The sequence below is a fragment of the Seriola dumerili genome, unplaced genomic scaffold (assembly GCF_002260705.1).
Source record: "Seriola dumerili isolate Sdu_G_001 unplaced genomic scaffold, Sdu_1.0 BDQW01000169.1, whole genome shotgun sequence".
Classification (NCBI taxonomy): domain Eukaryota; kingdom Metazoa; phylum Chordata; class Actinopteri; order Carangiformes; family Carangidae; genus Seriola; species Seriola dumerili.
This window is the reverse complement of record NW_019174424.1, coordinates 485,728-499,765: the sequence shown is the minus strand read 5'-3', so window position 1 is coordinate 499,765 and position 14,038 is coordinate 485,728.

Sequence of the window (14,038 nt, the reverse complement as noted above, 5' to 3'; positions counted from 1 at the left end):
ATGGCAGCAAATATATTCCACTTCAATGTCATCAGTGTTTGTGTGAGGATGGCAGATGTACTAAATGTTTCGCAAAAAAAAAAAAAATTATGTTAGTCATGCCCTTCTTAAGGTATAATAGAGCCGAATTAACATTGAGGTAACACAACACCATCTACATACATAAACACACACACACACACACACACACACACACACACACACACACACACACTATCTCTCTTTAAGATTATCTTAACACACACAATTCTTATGCCTGGGTACATCCTCATAAACTCACATTTTCTTGATACATGAGCACACAGGGCTCTATTTTAACTGCACAAGCGTAATGAGAAGCACAGAGTGGTAGGTCTTTGGAGCACCAACTGTGCGAGCATCTCCAAGTGCACCTGCTATTTTGGTTCTTGTAGGTGTAGCCGTGCAAAGTGCAAAAAGGCTGGCAGAGGTGAAAAAAAATTGGAGGGTGTGTTGCTGAATAAATTCCCTCTTAGCCGGTCACATCACTGGTCTCATCGCTCTGGAGCAGCTGTGCCAATCACAATGATGCGTGATGACAACAGCTCAACAAATGGAAAGAGGCTTCTCCAAAAAACCATATTGTCGTGTGGATGGTGCAGAGCAGCACAATCTGAACACACAGCAGCTCCAATCTGCAGCCAGAGGCAGATGGTGCGGAGTTTTTATTGAATTTGTGCAGTGATGATTGAAATAAATAGTAAAAAATGTTTATGAAGCCATTTATATGACCACATCAATCAAACGCTGTTTCAGTTTTATCTCTACTGTATCTCACATTGTACCATAAAGTGTGACATAACAGCGTTCGCACTGTGATGCATTTCAAGAAGAAAACATGAGAACCTACATTTGCTGACAAAAAAGTTGGAAGGGAGGCAATGATGCACAGGTTTAACAGGCCGCTGTAATCCAACATCTCCCACTTAAACAACAGAACACCGAATCATGATGTCTGATGTGTGCAGCTTGATGTCATTTGCATGTGACTTAATAAAATGAAACAAAGCGGACAGCTGTGCGTAATGGCACTCCGCTCTGACACAGCACTTATCAAATCTGCGGCTGTAGATTTATCAGTGTATGTGTGTATGTGTCCTGCTGCCTTCAGACGGTGCATGGATTTCATAAATTGAAGGAGAAGCTATTTTGTACAGTATAAAGCAGCTGCGGACAACAGATACTGGAAAAATCACTCATACTAATTGATTGAGAAATGCTGACTGATTCACCGACATTCCTGTTTCAAACACATTAAATGCAGAGTAAAAAACACAATAAATGTAAATGAGGTGAATTTCAAAATCACTCTTTTGAAATTCACCGGTCTTTGTGCCGCCATAAAAAAATAGGGCCCTAAGTGTCACATCCAATAATATCCAATCATTTTTGTTCTTCCACTGCGTACCATATGTGGAGCTCTGACTGTGATCCCTTGGTTTCATTTCAATTAGTATTTGATTAAGTTGTGCATATGGCAGTCTTTATACAGTACGTCTGTGTCCATCTGTTTCGTTCGTCTGACAGGCCAAATTTACAAACTGGACAGTTTGTCTTCAACGTTGCTTGGCATGGTGAAGGATAGGCAAAGCACAATGAGAAAAAACTGCAGCATACATTAATGATCAATGCCCCCCGAGTTTAATGCTGTCCAGTACAAAACCACCACTAGCTATGCCTCAAAAAGTGCGATAGAGTTGAGTCACCTTGCCTTTAGCACAGTCCCCACTAAAGTTGAACAGTATCAGATTCACAAAGGTAAGATTTATTGCAGGACGCATTGCATTACATGGGAACTGCTGTTATTCTGGTCTTGTGTATTTTTAGACTGTCTGGGTTCAGTTCACCATTCAGCGGTTTCACCTGCAAATTGGAGGCTACAATCAAAATTCCCAGTAGCAGTGATGGAACCAGAGTGGCTCATGCTTCAGTGTTTGCACTCGAATCCTGTCTCTCTCCTTCCCTCAGCAGATGGCTCCACCACAGGAATGGGCTCGGAATCGAGGAGTAACAGCCCAGCAGCTTTCTTTCCGTCTTTCTCTCTGACTATCTCTTCCTTCATGTTCTCTTCTTTCTTTTCCCTCTTTATTTCCTGCAGTGTTTGCAGTTCTGGCCCTAGATGAGCCACCCGGAGCCAGGAACCGGGGTGGCAGCCAGTGAGAGTTTTCAGTCCTCCCACCTGAGCATCAAAACCCTTTTGTGAGCATTGGAGTGAGGACAAGCCTGTCCTCTGTGCTGTCTCCCTCTCTCAAAGCTAAAGGAGTGGTTGGACAGAGACAATGACGAGGATAAAAGAAAAAAATAATGGGAGGTAGAAATGACTGGGCAGAATGACTTGCATTATTTTTTTAGGAGGTGAATTACATGAAGCATAGATAAAGAGACTGGAGTTTGGACCGTGTTTGGAGAAAATAGTGAGAGAAGAGATACTTTGAATTAACTGAGTTTCTGTCAAATGAAGCCATCAAAGAATATTTATATAAACAGTTGTATCTGATACAGCATGTGGATGAAAATCTACTTCAACTCAGCTTCATAAAAAACACACTCACTGACACGACGATACCAAATCACCTCCTGGTGTAAACCTGTCTCCATAGCAACGGCTCAAGCTGACCTTGCCTAATTTGTACCACAACAACCGGCGGTTGTGGCCACACGCACGGAAATATGCACCTGGTGAAATGAGAATAATTCCCCCCACACACACACACACACACACACACACACACACACACACACACACACACACACACACACACAGACAGACAGACAGACAGACAGACAGACAGACAGACAGACCTGCCTCTGTCTCCCTGCGCAGCCAGCAGGGGAGAGAAACCTGGTGGAGAGCTGGAGCAGAACAAATGACAATTCCCACCAAAGTCTGGCTGACTAATGTTCAGCAATGAAAAGAGCATCATTATAAACTGTCATTTACACTGAGCAGTTGAATGTCTCTCCTCTTTTATGTAAAGCCAAAGATAACAAAGTTGACCAAACATATGTGTGCTTCAGTTGAGCTGCATGGGTTTTTTTGGTTTTGTTTTAGTTTTTCTGCCCTGTGTGTTGAGCTCCAGCATCATTAGAAGACCATTAACATCCCCTATATTTAGTTATTGATCTCAGACAGTGGCACCCACAGGCTTCTCATTACATGCTGAAACCAATGATGCTCTTTTTTTGAATCTTCTTCTTCAGTCATGAATGATCGTTATTCTCTAGGTTCATTGGTATTGACCCGCCCGTCGTCTGTTGATCAGATCAATTCATTCATTGTCCATCAGTACAGAAGAATTACTGATCTCCCTCTTATGTGTTACAGACCTAAAGATGCTTTATTGATTATTCCATTATTATTAGTGCTTTTACCATCCAAGAGGTAGTTATGGGAGATTTTAATTACATGTCTGTATATTTGATTTAAAACACGTCACACAACTCTTCTCCAGTACACCAGGCTTAGGGTTGGGGTTGTTCACCAAATGTTTAGGTTGTCATATATCAGGGTGGCATCTCAGCTCAAGGACTTGATGCCATTTTTGAGGAATCTACTGGATCATATTTGTTGTCAAATAACAGATTGCTTTCAGAACAATTGGAAATGTAATTAATGGATGGATGATGTGAATGTCAACTGCAGACTGACTGTGAAATTCATAAGAGATGGAAGCGATTTCAGTACACTGTGTTTTGAAAAACAAAATTGGTTGACAGAATACAAAATGTATTTCTATTTTCTATTCAAAAAACCTTTAATAAAAATATGATGATAATGTTGTTTAGTCACATGATGGACCAGGAAACATGCATGATGGTGAACTGGAAAATAGTTGTGTTTTCATTTTTGAATCAATAGCAAGAAAAATAAAATGAAAGTATGTCACGCTTTGATATGTAATGTAGTAAAGCTCAAACCTTCATTTCATCATTCACACTCACACACTATGCTTTGTCCATACTGGTGTTTTTGTTGGTCAAGCGCACACACAGCACACGCACACTCCAGTGTTCTTCTCTATCGTCTCTCCAAGAAAATGCTGATGATGCAATCTTGTCTTCACCCTCGCCCACCCCTTCCCTTTTCACCGCACATGTTTCCATCCCATGAATAATGTATCTGATTAATTAGGCTCATCATTACAGTATATGGTCAACTGGAAACTCCCCTCTGTTCTAGTTCAAACATGAAATGGACCTTTTTGTTTTCCTTCTTCCCCTCTCTCCTGCCATCATTGTCGGCTGTGTGTTATGGATGAGAGGGAGGGCCCTGGGTATTTGTTGTACCCCTCGGGATGTTGCATGGCATTGCGCAGGGAAATACAATGAAATAACAAGATAACAAGATAAAAGCCTCGTGTTGGACTTCAAAGCGGAACGGCGGCTTGAATAGAAGCAGTGTGAAACGCAGTCTGCGCCTTGGTGATTTCAAAGAGCAAGACTGCGTTCATGGGAGGCAGGGGCTCGAACAGGATATGCAAACATGGGATGTTGCATATAATCACACATAAGGACACGTGATGGTGTGAATATACACTGTGGGGTCCAAAAGTCTGGGGCCTCACTGTAAATGCTATTATGTACGTCAGAATTCACCTTGAATCACCTTCAAATTGCGTTGAATACTTGAATTGCAGTAACCCACCTCTTAGTGCTCCTGTCCATTGTGCGTTAATATGGCACCCTAGCTTATCCTCACTGGAACGATCAAGTTAAGCCTTATTAATCCAAGCCTAGTGTAGCTGCGCTGCATTACCCTCTTCCTTTACGCTACACAATGTGGCAGGCATGTTTAGCACTAAGTAACCTGAAGGTGTAAATCTCCCACAAACCTGTAATTCCTGGAGGCCCGCGGGTCCCCCAGCCCAAGATGCCATCTGTGCAATAAATTTGCCTAGCAGCTATTGATCCATGCTGTTCCCACAGAGGTGGGCTGTCCTGGCACCTTGGAGACAATAAAATGCACACATGAACGCTCATACTCTCCAGTGACAGCGGGGAGGGGACGTTCAGGCATATATCTGCACAGATGCCACAAGCAAGGCTCACTTTTTCTCTCTCTGTCAAATACTGTATACATGCGCGCGCGCACACACACACACACACACACACACACACACAGGCACATTTTACAAGCTTTAATGCGCTGCTCTCACACTATGAAGCAATGGGAGGGTGTTTGGAGGTGGCCTCTGCATTGTGAATCCTTTGGCCTTTCATTGATCCAGGGCTTCAATAGCTCTGTATTGATCGTCCCTCTTTCCTTGTACAGAGATCAGTCATGTACCTGTCCACAGATGCTCTGCGGCCAGCAGCGCTGTCTTTTATGCTTGCCCAGCAGTGGGATTATACAGACGAGGTAGTGATAGGCAAGGTTTAACAAGCTATAGGCTTTTATGCTAATAGACAATGTGTGTCAGAGTGATACATTTTGAAATACCTGAAGATTTAAGCATCCTTAAACACAAGCTTTCAAATCAGTGCATGTGCATGTGCATGTGTGCCTGGGTGTGTCGTCATCACTGCTCAGCTGTGAACAGTGCCAGATGACATTACTCTGATATACAGTATTTGTGCTCACTTGTGTGTCTCAATGTAAGTCTTTTTCGCCTGTGTTTACGTGTCTGTGTGTGTTTGTGTGTTTGTGTGTTTTTGTGCGTGTGTGGCTTCACTCATTTTCCCATAATCATCCTGTGTGCATTTGCAGTGAGTAATGAAACGCTTGCTTTCTGGTGGATGCTGGGTAATCATGCAAATCAGCACTACACTCATTTCCAGCGAGGATATTACAGGCGATGCTGGACACTGGAGCAAGCCGACCTCCTCCTGACTGATTTACTCTGCTCTCTTCCACACTGTCCCTGCAAATGACAACTAATGTAAAGGATGATGGAGAAGGAGAGAGACACAAAGAAGGGCAGGGAAGCGCGTAGGGGGGGCTGGAGAAATTGGACACAAAAATAAATCTCTGAAAGATGCAGAGGGTAAAATTAGCAGCAGGGGGGACAGAAATCGCAACAGAGTAGTAAATTGTTGTGCAATTTCATGTGTTCACTGAGCACGCAGTAAACTGTGTTTTCAGATTAATTCGTAAATGACTCGTCTGTTTGTCTTGAGCATAGCATTCGACGCACAACTGCATCAGCTGTGTCATCATGTGGCATCAACACAACAACAGACAAGAAGGAAATCATAATGTAAGTAGCAAGCAAAAACAAGACAGTGGTTTCACAAATGTAAACAGCAAAATGACCTATATTGAGTGCTATCAAGGTGCACAGTAGTACATGTGTGCTGGAGTATTTGCACCCATGGGTGTGGGTATATGTGGGTTGCAAGTCTGTTGTGTCCAAGTGTGTGGTCATGTGTGTTTTTGGGGATGAAGTCAATGAGTACTGACATTTGCACTGATGTGCACTGAAGAGGAAAATACAGTGCGGGCTGACAAACACCTGACTCTCACCTCAAAACGAGGAGCAGGTCCACTCTATAGCTCTACACACAGCCATACACATGCACAGACACACACACACACACACACACACACCCAAGTAACATCTTTGCTTACATTGGGTTTAAGTTAAAGCTCTGCAGCTCTCCCCAAGCTCACTCGATGTTTGATACCAATTCATCCACTCTTAAGCTTGTAGGAAATGTTGGCATTTGGCGCCAGTTTGGGCACTAGAACAAATTCTAGTGTCAATATGTTTAATATCACTCCGACATCAACATAAAACCATTCTACACCTGACGAGACAAATACACTAATCACAGGGCTTAGAGAGACGATGAGTCATGTTACGATTTTACAATAAATGCTCCCTGCTGATTGGTGAGAAAGATTTCTGTCAGGTTGTTTTTACAAGGTTTAAATACTGCGACATGACTCATTCATTTCTATGCTGAATGTCCACGGACGGGGTCCCTTTTTTCTGTTAAAGCAAAACAGCTGGCGAGAAAGTGGTGTGGATTCATGCCTAATCCGGGTGTAACACTGACTGAGAGGGCCAGAGTGCAGCCTGTAAAAATGGCAGAACAGATGAGGTTTTATGCTGCACCTACAGTACAATACATCCCACCCTCCTCCCCTTTTATTACAACACAGAGTGCTGTGAAGATAATGAGATCACATGCCCCAGGTGAGCGGTGCTCTGCTGGACGGCCTGTCTGGGCTTGGAAATTGGTTTGGCTTGGGACGGTTATTAGATGGTTTGTTCCTGTCAAAAATCAAAGGGTCATACTCAATTGCAAACAGGGTCGGACGACTGATATAAAGGTAGTAACATACGCAGCTTTGCAACTTATTCTGGCATACTGGTATTGCATCTTTAAAATATCTAATGTGCCAAAATTATTACTTAAACTGCTACCACATGCTACTATAACTCTTGCCTTTACATGACACTTCAAATAAAATATGAATGCAAAGTGCTGCTGGGCAATGGTACTTGCTAATATTGTAGCCTTAGCTTGATATATAAACACATGCACACCAAACCTGGTGTCATTTCCAGCACTGCCACCTGAGCATACAGAGCAGCAATGGACATTTACTTTACTGTTTTTTAAGTGACCATATGTGCAGGAGAGAAAACATCTGCTATGAAATAGGGAGGATACACGCACATGCACAACAGACCTGCAACATGATGCACATCCCCCTGAGAGAGCAGAACATAGTCACACTACACTTTTCCAGCCCTTGCAAAACTAATAAACCAGAGAAATTAGCCTACGGTGTCACTTGAGACCATGTGACTAATAAAATACCTGTCCAAAAACAATCTTTTACCCAATGTTCTATGCCCACATAAGAATGAGCCCATTAAGTCAGCCAAATTGGATTTTATTTCGAGTGAAATGAATTTAAATTGAAGTAAATTGTCTTTTTATGGCAGTGGCAAATTTGGGACCGTCTTATACTTATTTTCTTACCAGAACTCATTTGTTTTATCATAGGTTAAATCCATCAACATCAAATCAAAGCAACAAATAAACAATTTAAAAGAAGTAATTACTTGCTGTCACAAAGCATCTCCTTTCATTTCCTCTATCAAAGTTTTCTTTGAATTGCTCCCAGTCATTATGCCAAACAATGAAAGATAATAACTGAAACTCACAGTTGCTGGTGTTTTTAACAGTATTTTGTCAAAATTGCGTTTATTGTTTACTTAGTAAACACTCTTGACTCCTTTAATGTTGCATTAAATAAAACTGACCTCTACACCTTTCTTATGTAGATAAGCTAGATTCAATTAATTCTGATACTTTGTGGAAAATCACATTCAGTGAAAATTGAGAACAATGGATGACCTCAGATTCTGCAGCAGTTGCTTCAAAGAGAGAATAAATCTGTTCGGAAAAGGAGTGACAGAACCCACTGTATCTATCTAAATTTTCCATAACTACCACCTATAAATAACTGTAAGAAAGTCCTAACTAAAATGCCTAATTTTCCTTTTAACCATCGCTTTGAGCTTTATCACTTTCCCCATTTGGCTCATTTTATTGTCAAGCTGTTATTTTCAAAGTCTGCAATGAACTCTCTTGCATCCTCTGTTGTATCCACAGGTGGAACTGAACAGATTAGCAGCACTGTAGGTACAGATAAACGAAACCAGCGAAGAGCAGTAAAAACGAAGTCATTTGAGTTTAGGTGAACAGAAGAAATCCTGTACTCAGTGAACACTGGTCCAGGTGTTTTTTATGCCAGCTCCTTATTGACCTATTCTAATCTTTGTCCAGCAAACCAAATATAGCCTCCTGTCCTTTGACGTCCCTGTGATCACACTGGGGTCTGTTTGGTGATCCGTACAGAGCCAAGAACGCAAATGTGAGACTGAGGTAGGATCTCTTTTTTTTATTTTTTTTTTTATCTACATCTGTCAATCTGAGAGCAGGACTTGGCCTTGTTCCTTTGGTTTCTGCCATCTGCTAACCACTCATCCGTAATTAGTTGAACTTATACCTCAAGCTGCATATGATATTCTAAAAACAATACTTGATTGAACAGGAAATCCGCCCTACCAATGTGGCCATGAATGGAAAAGACATGAAAATCTCCATCAATCCTGCCTCTATACCAGTCGTTTAATAAATTCATCTCGTAGAAGCATCCCTGCATCAGCGCTTTTCTCCTTTCCCTCCGCCTATTAGTGTCTGCCCTCGCCTCGTTTCCCCTCCCTCCACATAGAGCATCAAAGCCACAGACATCAAAAGTGTAACACAGCCACTCATTTGAATGCACTTAGCACTTTGTTCATGCTAGTAATACTAAATAACACAAGCATGCATTACTACATTTGATTTGAGTGTGTCATCAGCCTTTGGCCTAGAGAAGATTAACTCCTAAAAGCTGTCAGGACTATGTTTTGTGCAATCCTCAAACACAAACACACTATCTCAAAGTCTGCAGTCTTTGCCAGTGTGGCGGAGACCTTGACAAAAGGGGGTCCCAGTCAAAGACAATTCATTACCATCCCGGAGGCAAGTGCATTCGACTGTATTGGAAAACAGTTTCAGAGAGGAATGAGTGGTGTAAAGAATGTAATGTGATAGTAATGCATTTAAGTGAGTATGAATCCTTATCCCTGTAGAATTAAAGCCTTGTAACTGTAACTGATCAATCACACCCTCCTGCATGGGGTGAGAAAATTCAAAGCTGCAGGATTTTAAACTTTTTCAAAACCACTTCATTATTAAATGGAAAAGTTCACCACTTTCCAAGTTTGTCTTGATGGAGCCTCATAGGAGTCTCCGATAAATATTTGAATATATTTTTGCCCAGAACAAGGACTGAGGATTTTGTCCATCACTTACACTGGATTACGCATTATGAAGGGATCTCTGCACACCCAGTCAACTATTACAGCGAGCAAAACCAGTTTCAGTGTTCAGTGGGGAACTGACTATTGTTGTAAGACAGACTTGAAAAAAAATGCAAATGTATCTTTCAACTGAAAAACTGGATGTTCATTGAACATAAAACAAAACAGTTTTTGTTGAATGCAGAAAGAACAATCCACAGAGAGACACAAACACTGGCTGGTGGTTGGTTGACTGTGTTTTACAGTAATGAATATCATTTTGGCACACCGTAATGATACATGTATAATGGCAGTTACTGTGTGTAGCCATCCATGTGTTTGCTGTATCCATATGTGATTAGGCCTCCATGATTTTGTGACTTGTGAATCTGCACGTTCTTCTACTTATCTTTCATTTCTCCTCTCTCACTATTTCCTGTCTCACCTCTCGTCTCCTCTCTGTTCCTTCCGCCCTCAGCCTTTCTCCTCTTCGCTCCCCTCCGCTCTCCTCTTTCCTTACCCTCATACAACCTTAACTCTCACCCTGTTTTAGTTTCAATAGGGATACATCCTGCGCATGACGTTTTGGCTGCAGTTTCACTTCCTGGGCTCCTGTGGATATACGACATATGTTCAAAAGCTAAATCTGGACCTTTTCTTCCTCTGCCAGTGGAATTTGTAGTAAAGCAATGCGACACGCTCTGCTTTACCTTGTCTCGCTGACGCTTTCTTAAATGCTTTTGGCACCTTTCTCCATTCTGTTTTGACCTCATTCATCTTTCCACTTGTTCTTTGCATTCTTTTGTCCACTGCACTGTCTCTCTGCTTCCGTCTCCCTCCCTCCCTCCTTCCCTCCCTCCCTCTCTCTCTCTCTCTCTCTCCCTGTCTTTCTCTTGCTCTCTCAGCTGGCTCTGTCTGTCAGCGATATCGTCACTCCGTATGAGTACAGACACAGACACAGATAGGACAAAGGACAACATTTGGTACAAAGGGAGCCGTGGTGGCTTCTTGATCCAGGCTGCAACAAAAAGCCGCAGCGGTTGACAATCAACACGTTCTCAGAACTCCATTTGCAGCAAAGATAGCAGAGTCTCTGTCTTTCTGTCTGTCTCTCTCTCTCTCTTACACTCACGTGCACACACGCTCACACAGCAGGCTCCTAGGTAAACAGGGCAGACAGGCTCTCCAGTGAAGGAGAAATGCTTGCCCAGTGTGGGCCTACACGCTCAGCAGAGCGCCTAATTGCAGTGATAAATATGAGATGGTGGAGATGGGAGACAAAGGCTTGTAAAAACTCTCCTCAGATGAACCTCAGGAGGGAGGTGGCTGTTTAATGGGCTTAACACAGAAACACATAAATGTACTGCATACACACACACACGCACTATAGAAGTGAGTGGTTATCCACAGAGGTACTAATGCGGCACAGAGGCTAAAAGAAACACAGAGAAAAACAGACTGAACGGCATTTCTAAAATACAGCACAGCAGCGTGTATGTGTGCAGTATGCATCTCTAAAGGTAACGACAATAAACGCAACAGGAAGCTTCTGTCTTAAAACGGAGAGTCAATCTTGAGTCCATTACAGTGAGAAGCTTGAACAGCCTGGTGTTTATGCTCAGGTTGGAGAACATTTAATTAAAAACTAACAGGCTTACTGTAAAACTAACAATGTCACACTGACATGATTTCAGTCAATGGAGGATAAAGTGATTTCTCTCTTCGGCCCAGTCTGCGGTCCTGAGCACTCTGGAGCGGGTTTTCATTAATGATCTCTCTGTGCTTTGCTTTATTCAGCTTAGTCTCAACCCTGACCAGTCTCCCTGTCCCAGCCGCTGAAAAACACAACTACAGCATGATGCTGCCGCCGCCATGCTTCACTGTTGGGATGGTATTGAGCAGCTGATGAGCAGTGCCTGGTTTCCACCTGGTTTCCATGTCGCTTAGAATTGAACAGTTCAATCTTGCTTTCATCAGACCAGAGAATCTTGTTTCTCAAAGTTTAAGAGTCCTTTAGAATTTTTTTTCTAAACTTTAACTGAGGAGAGGCTTCAGTCTGGCAACTCTGCCATAAAGCCCATTTCAATGGAGTTTCATCTTCATACAGGCCAGACTGACCATTGGGTACTTGGTCACCTCTCTCACCTCCCTGATCGTTCATTTGGTCAGGTGGCCAGCTCTAGTTCCTGGTTGTTCCAAATTTCTTCTATTTAGGAATTATGGAGGCCACTGTGCTTCTGGGAACCTTCAATGCAGCAGATTTTTTTTTTGTATCCTTCCCTAGATCTGTGCTTCGACACGATCCTGTCTCTGAGCTCTGCAGGTAGTTCCTTCCCCCTCATGGCTTGGTTTCTGCTCTGTTATGCATCATCAGCTGTGAGACCTTATATAGACACGTGTAGGTGTAGAAACATCTTAAAAATGATCAAGAACAAATGGGAGGAACCTAAGCTAAATTTCAAGTGTCATAACAAAATGTCTGAATACTTCTGTCAATGTAATATTTCAGTTTGTCCTTTTGAATAAATTTGCAAAACATTATAAAAGTCTGTTTTCACTTTGTTATTATGGGTGATTGAGTGTTGACTGATGCGGGAAAACACTTTCAGCAATTTTAGCATGAGGCTGCAAGATAATAAAATGTGAAGGTCTCTGAATACTGTCTGAATGCGCAGTAATCCTGTAGATAAACTTTAAGAATAAAGCAGATAAAGGGCATAGAAGAATAAGAGGATTGGTATACTAATTCATAATTCCCTCATCTTTAAAAGTGACAAGCTGAATACAGGAGGTTGAGGTGTTAGTTATATAAAATGTCAATATTTTGTTTGATGCTTCATACACATCTTCATGGACACCGCAGTGCAGACTTATGAAAATCTGAGGGCAAGAAGTTCACGTTTTTGAATTCTGATTCAATCTGAGATACATATCTTCTTTAAGATATATTCAGTCATATTTAAGGTCTTTGAAATTCATGAATGTCTTCATAGTTTGCCCTTCACTACAACCTTGTGTCATGCATAATGCAAATTTCAGTGTTTCTGAGTTCAAGCCGATGTTCTGCCTCTTACTCTCACTCTTACTGGGCTCGTAGCGCAGCATGAGAAGCTACAGCCAAAGGCTCTTAACAGTGAGACCCAGCTTTAAAGAAATGGAACTTTTTAAGTGCAACAGGCGTCAAACTCATGCACTTTACCATTAAATCCACTCAGCACCTCTGATATGCTTCACATATCACTTGCTTCTCTTCAACCAGTGACAGAGAGTGGGTAAATGCTTATTGATTGAAGCATCTTCGATAAAAAAAACTCTTCAGTTTTACATATTTACAGCATCACAATATGTTGAAATAGGTAGAAAGTCAGCAAAGATAACAACCAGAAGCCCCCTGTTTGCCCAATACCTTACTTTGAAATAACTTTCATGCACAATTGCTTTGAAGTGCACAGAGATTTTACAAGGTTGCCATAATTAAAGGTGCAACTAAATATCAAATAAATATAAATATATAAATATATTGCATGAATAAAAAAAAACAAAAAAAACTGCTGCCTTTGTTGCTCTGGATGCTCCCTGATATGGAAGACAAAACATTATCTTTGTTTTCTACACCATCATTTGACAGAAGAGAAACCTTTATCACAAATTCAGCAAAGCTGCATAAGACAGTATCCGCTAACCTTATGTAACTTTTCTTTAGAGGGCATGATTTGTTTTTTTTTNTAAAAATATATTGCATGAATAAAAAAAAACAAAAAAAACTGCTGCCTTTGTTGCTCTGGATGCTCCCTGATATGGAAGACAAAACATTATCTTTGTTTTCTACACCATCATTTGACAGAAGAGAAACCTTTATCACAAATTCAGCAAAGCTGCATAAGACAGTATCCGCTAACCTTATGTAACTTTTCTTTAGAGGGCATGATTTGTTTTTTTTTACTCCAAATGCTTACAATTTTTCTTTGTAAGCAATTGTAGTGACTTTTTGGAGGTATTGTGTTCCTGTTTGCATGCTGTGGCTAGGTAATTCAATCTGACCTGTCATCTTGGGTACAATCATTAAGAGGAGCTGAGTCATGCTGGTAGGCTACTTTCTAACTCATGAATGAACCACAGCAAAACATTGCTCCTTACCAAACATGCAAAAGAAAAGAATAACGCCACGGTCCGATGTCCTGTCAGAGGAATTTCATCCAGCATTTTAACTGATT